The 6789-nt window shown below is 32.1% G+C and overlaps 1 long non-coding RNA gene across 1 annotated transcript; it reads right to left on the reverse strand.

The window, feature by feature from the left end:
- Positions 1-2970: 2970 nt before the first annotated feature.
- On the reverse strand, positions 2971-3972 carry LOC146929950 (uncharacterized). The gene is made up of 3 exons (XR_015006233.1): positions 3850-3972; positions 3572-3647; positions 2971-3311 (listed from the first exon to the last, which is right to left on the reverse strand). It is a non-coding gene; the product is annotated as an uncharacterized LOC146929950 (long non-coding RNA).
- Between the last annotated feature and the right edge of the window lie 2817 nt (positions 3973-6789).

Below are 6789 nucleotides of genomic sequence, written 5' to 3' on the forward strand. Positions count from 1 at the left end.
GTTGGTGTTTTTGGATTTACGGTTTAGTGCTAATGCGAGATACATTCAACCAATGTGGCCGGTTATGAAAGACAAGCTTGAAGGTCATTGTGGAGAAATGAAAGTTGAAATGTGTGATTCAGGTTCAAGCGTCGTTGCTAACCCGCTTCCTGTGTCGTGCGATGTTGATAGTGATTTGGTAACTACGGTTAGGGTTGCGTTGTTTGGAATAATGATCTTTCTTCTTGTAATTGCTGTGGCTGTTCCTCTTATTGTTGAGCATTTCTTTTGCTCTGCCACTTTTTCTTGAATCTTGAGTCTCATATTTTTTTCTTCTTCTAGGAATTGTAAATTCGGTTTCTTTCATTCTTCATGGATTTCGTTAGTTGTGTTGTAGAGTTTCAGTTTTTTTCTTTCTGAATCATGAAAGTGTAATAGAGATAAACAATAGTCTAATAATAATATGCAACACTTTGGATGATTGAAAGTGTTGTATTTGTACAAAATGGAATAATGCAATTAAACTTTCTTCCCTGTTTAATTTTTTTTCATTAATTTAATAGCCCTTTTTATTTTCTTTAATTATTATTGTTTCAGTGTGATTCTATGATATTTGTGTTATATTCTTTTTCAAGATTCTGCTGAATTAGAACTGCAGAATTCCATTCTTCTGAATGGAGGTATCTACTTTTGGAAGCATTAAGGGAACTAAACAAAAAATATCTGATTGCAATAATTAGTGGAACCCAAAAGCAGAATGAAGGCATATACAATAGCTCATAATTAAGATAGATAATAATAATAATAATAATAATAATAATAATAATAATAATAATAATAATAATAATAATAATAATAATAATAATAATAATAATAATAATAATAATAATAATAATAATAATAATAATAAAATGGAGCTTAACAGTTTTGATAACGTTTACTTTTTTGAAGTTAAGAATGCAATCTTTAGAATAGGAGTTTGGCAATCTCTTGGACCATATGATTTTTTTTTTTGTTTGTATTCTATAAATAAAAACTAATAAGTGGTGGATAATGTTTATCAATTGGTGCAGAGCATTTGGGGAAGTAGGAACTGTCTATCAAAATGATACTAGAATTGATGCATAACATGAATCGTTAGTGGTGGATATTTTTCTTCTTCCTGTTAGGTTTTGTTTGGAGATTGGAGGGAAAGGGAGGGCAGGACTTTGAGGGACTTAATTTTCTTCATAATATAAAATCTTTCTAATTTGGAGGAACTAAAAATTTTATTGGAGGGTTTTGGAGGGTTTTTAAGGGTTTGAGTAAATTAAAATGTAGTAAACGGAGCCGGTAGTCAAGTAGGAAGTTGAAAAATTGGAATGAATGAGAGTTTGTTAATAAGAGTGTGTTGTACCGTCCGTCTTTAACATTTCACATGCACATACTTTTAAAATTGGTGACACTAATTTAAGCTTTGTGGGTGTCTGTCCATCCCGAGCAGTGCGCTAGTCCCGAAATTCAAGGTTGATTTGACTTCTGTTAAGCAAAGTATGTGAAGCGAAGTACAGGACACATGATAGGCATCTCAAAGGCAACAAGAAAATAAAAGGGATCATTCCTATGTGTATATATGTATAATGTTTAATTATGTGTTTTATCCAAAGCGTATGTGCGCAGTTTTAGTCCTCCTATTTTCATCAATTTGCAAAATTGGTTTCCTGTTGTGTGTATTATCCTAAGCTTAACAGGAATGATGCACTGTGAATTTGTCATATTATTATTACTATCTGTATAAATGTAGAACGTTCCAATGTTTCACATTATATATTCATCATTGATAGGTTGTCTGAAGTTATTAAAGTTGTTGATCCTAGGGATTTCACAGTGACTCATCTTTTTGACAACCTCTAATATGGTACTGATCTTTCTAATTATATATTCAAGTATTTTCCACCAAATAGCCAAAGAAGAGGAAAAGCAGCGCAGCTTTGTTTTGAACTCTATTCCAAGAAAGGAATGGAAACAAAAGAAAGAAACTATCGCTTGTTTTGAACTTAATATCACTTTATTTTGATTTTTGATTCATGTTCACTGCTTAGGTGTCCATATATCTTCACAAATGGAAAAGAAAAAGTACAAATAAAACAAAATTCTATTCACTATCAAAAGGTTTCTCAACTTGATCATTTGAAGGATTTTGGTGCTGAAATTTGGCAGAATAAATTGGGCACCATGCTTTAATCCGCCAATCTTGTCAAAAATTCTCTGCTTTCTTTTGCCAAGGACTTTCATGTCTTCCTGACAGAGAACCTCCATGTTAACATTCGTTAGCATTGGACTCATTCCTTAGTTTATCTATCAAAATATTCCAAGATTTCTCATGACTTTTTTTTCCTCCTGTAGATTGAATTCGCGGGTTCACTTGCAAACCAAGAGGTGGTTGAAGGAATGACTGCGACGGCCAGTAGAAGTGTGCTTGCAGAGGTGTACCTTCTGTCTAACAACAAACAGAAAATAGATATCAGTTAACACAATCTAATCAAATATTATATAAAAAATCTAAACTAGGTTTATATAAACACAAAAGGCAGAAAAAAGGATGTAGAGTGTCTCAGACAATGAAAGGAAATTATGAGAAAATTATGAGAAAATTATGAGCAATCAATGAGGATACAAAGAAGGATGTAAATCGCAAATATTTAAGTTAATTGGCGAATAACCGAGCACTTTGAAATAACAACATAATATTAAAGTATGCTGTTTTATAAAATTTGGATTTTTACTTTTTCACAGTATTTACATGAAAATTATGAATTTCTCAAATCCGTGTTCTACAAATCAGTTAAAAATATTATCACAGATTTGAAGTTATCAGTGCAAGTTTGTTTTTCAACTCCATATAAACATCATAAATGAGAATATGTGTCTTAATCATACAAAAAGTTTCATATCTAATATAACATTCCAAAAGTTTTATCAACGGTCCTAAAGCCCATAGTCAAGATCAAGCAACTCTCTTTGCTAACACTTTCATGAGACCTTTGCGTTAAGCCACGTCTTGAGCAGTGGCAAGTTGTAACACAACCATAAACTTGGAAAATTATTTAACTCAAAATATTATTATTTGTTTTCCACATTAGAGATAAAATCATATGATAACTTGTGGGAATACCGTGCCAAGCAGATGCTCAAGGACCAAGTTGGAAATTATAACCACCAGAGTTTGTAAGATGGAAATTACATGTTTGAGATCAGGCGAAGGATTTTTGTCTTCAAGCTGGAGCTTTCGTTTTTACCCTTCCTCTCTCCCTTGGTGCTCAAAGGGCTGTCTCTTCTCTAACCTTCAAAAACTGCAGCACCTTGCAGTAAGAAACTTGTTAACATATTATAGCCTTAAGGAAATAACAACAATTATCTTGCAAATAGTAATTTGAAAGCAACACATCCAATGCAATTTTCATAAGAATTCATAACAATGTGAAGAAAACTAGGTTTGTATCCGAGCAAGAGCCCCAATTTGTCCAAGATGGAGGTAGTATTCAGCTGAAGTAAAATACTGAAAATAATGCTGTGTAATTACTGAAAAAATACAAAGCAACAAGGACTTTACCTTCCATTAGAGCTGAACAGATAAACTACATACGCAATGGAAATGAAACCCAAATCTTTATTCCTTCAATTGCGAACTGTGTAAAAAAAGTATCACACGAGAATCAAACTTAATGGCAACCCAACATAAATAAAACCCTTAAGAAAGGATCAATACAATACGAGGAAAGTGGAAGAAAAGAATATCGTTAACAAGAGTCATAAATTATAGAAGATTTACAGTATATTAAATCGAAGTGTCAAAATGCATTAAGAGGGAGCGAGAGATCCAAAACATACCTCGAAGATTTTGAATGTGAGATATTTTTGGCCAATCCTCACCTGTTTCCCTTTCACACCGTTTCCCCAACTCATGACACTCATAAATACTCATACTTTTCAGAGCAGTAAGGCTTTGAATGCTCCTCGGAAGACAAATCAACATCGGACAACTATAAATGTATAGTTCTTGAAGCGAACTAAGGTTTCCTAAAGAGTCTGACAAGCAGGGCCGGCCCAAAGCAAGAGCATCCTGGCCCATGGCTCAGGGCCTCCAAATTTTGGGGGCCCAAATATTTTTTTTTATACATATAAGGCCTTAGAATGTTAGATATATTGTGTAGCGCATACAATTTTCAAAATCGTTGCGATGGTCCAGTGGTTGAAAGATGCGTGCGTGGGCTTCTGATTCATTCTCGGTTCGACTCCCAGGAATCACTTTTTTATTATTATGTTTTAATTTTATTTATTTTTTCCAGCATAAGAAAGAAAACCAAGTGTAAGCAATAAAGCATAACTGCATAAGTGTGCCTGCCGCCTCTGTACCAAAGAGCAAATTCTTGATAAAAAATTCACGGAAGGTAATTTTTATTTTTTTCATCGATGATGTTTACAACTTTATAATGTTATTTGCAATTAAAATAAATGATAATGTTTTTGAAATTTCGGTGCATTTTTTTCATTGGAGGGCCAATTTTTAAGATTGCATCGGGGCCTCCGGATTGTTTAAGACGGCCATGCTGACAAGGATGTCAGGTTTGGAAGATGTCCCACCGATAACGCTTGAAGCGAACTAAGGTTTCCTAAAGAGTTTGGTAAGGAAGTCAGGTTTGCTAGATCCCTCAATGTTAATGATTGAAGGGCAAAAAGATGTTGTAAAGCCTCATCTAATCTCTCAAACTCAGGACAGCCAGAAATACTCAAACTTTCCAGACCAGTAAGGCTTTGAATGCTTGACGGAAGACAAACCAACTTCTGACAACTCGAACTTTTTAGTTTTTGAAGTGAACTAAGGTTTCCTAAAGAGTCTGGTAAAGATGTCAGGTTTGGAAGATTAAAAAGTCCTAACGATTGAAGGGCAGTAAGATGTTGTAAATTCTCACCAAAACCACCTATTTCTGAGCAACTCAAAATAGTTAATTTCTTAAGAGAAGTGAGGTCTCTTAGCATCCCATCTGGAAAACATTTTAGCTCTTCAATACAAATAGCACATATAACAAATAAGTAAGAGTAAATTAAAATATTAAAATAAAAGTGTAACAAACACGATATGAGTATATATATGTCCAACTTTTTTCCCTTTATCATTAAAAAAGTGTAACAAACTAGATAAATATTAAAATAAAAGGGTAACAATTTTTTCTATAATAAAGATTGTTCTTGGTATCGTTAAAAGCAATAAGAAGTTAGATTATATTTTTTTGATATATTGTTGGTGTTATTGAAATAGATAATCATGATTAGTTTGATTTTTTATAATTTAAAAGCAAAACACATTTATATTTTTACTTTTAATCATAATAAAAATTTCATAAAAACACCGTTCATTTTCAAACGCTAACGCAATAAAAAAAAGTGGAAAGACGGGCCCGTGAATGCCCGTCTTTTTGCTAGTATATTTATAACATGCATAATTTTTCTTAAATTGTTTTCCTCGCCGTTTAAGTTTGTGACCTTGGAACAAAATTTTTTACATTTTTTTTATGCTAGGTAATGTTAAAATCTATTAAAAATATTATTTATAGAAAATTTTGTTGGAGTATTTTATACTCCCTCCGTCCCGGAATAACTGACTCATTTTCTAAAAAAAAGTGTCCCAAAATAACTGACTCATTTCAATTTTCAATACAACTTTCATCATTCCCAATACAATATAACACTAAATAATACTACTTTCATCATTCCCAATACAATATATTCCACTTTCCCCTTTATTTATACATTTTTCTTAATATGTGTGAAAAACAAAATTGTGTCAATTAAATTGGGACGGAGGTAGTAGTAGTTTTTTTATAAGGGTCGACCCTTTTAGCCTGACCCTTTTAGCCTACAATTTGTATAGGACCGGACTTGAGTAGTGTTTTTATAGCCAAACTTTAACAGAGTTTTTGGTCCGGCCCAATAAAACTCGAAGTTGTTAGGACCGACAATAAATAATTCGGATATAAGAAGAAAAACCAGAAAACATCAAAATCAAAGACAATCATTAACTGTTGCAACTTTTTGATTGTTTTTACAAATATACTCCCTCCGGTCACATTTATAAGCAAAAATGCACTTTTTAAGTTCATTGAATACATAATGTATTTGACCTATATATTGACCAAATACATTAAGAATTGAATGAATCTAAAAAGTGTTTTTTTGCTTATAAATGTGACCGGAGGGAGTACCTTCATAAAAATTTGTGAAATATTAAATATACCCACTAATATTAAAATACAAACATTAAATGGAGGCTAAATAAATCTTTTATGCAATAAATACACCTTAAAAGTTGTGAAGTTTTCTTATAAATAGAACCAAAGTATTTTTTAAAAAATTTCTTATATAAAATAAAAGACCGGAGGAGTGCTATGGTCATACCACCATTTGACATACTCCTATGACCTATTAACACATTCGTTCCTATTGGGCCACATCATCAAAATTTTCAACCCTTTACCTTTTAACCGGCTAAACATGTTATATATTTTGTAAATAAAAATAATTAAAAAATTTTGTTTCCCTAAATTAAAAAGTATTAGGTAGTTCGTTAATGAGAGTGTGTTAGACAGTGCGTCATTAACAAGTAGTCAAATAAGAAGTTGAAAAATTGAAACGAATGAGAGTTTGTTAACAAGATTGTGTTAGACAGGCGTCATTAACATTTCACATGCACATTATTTTAAAATTGGTGACATTAGTTAGATAGTTATACACAAGCTATAATAATGTTGTCATTTTTTTAAGAGAATATTA

This window comes from Medicago sativa, chromosome 4 (assembly GCF_051527215.1).
Source record: "Medicago sativa cultivar Bolivia chromosome 4, Bolivia_mono, whole genome shotgun sequence".
Classification (NCBI taxonomy): domain Eukaryota; kingdom Viridiplantae; phylum Streptophyta; class Magnoliopsida; order Fabales; family Fabaceae; genus Medicago; species Medicago sativa.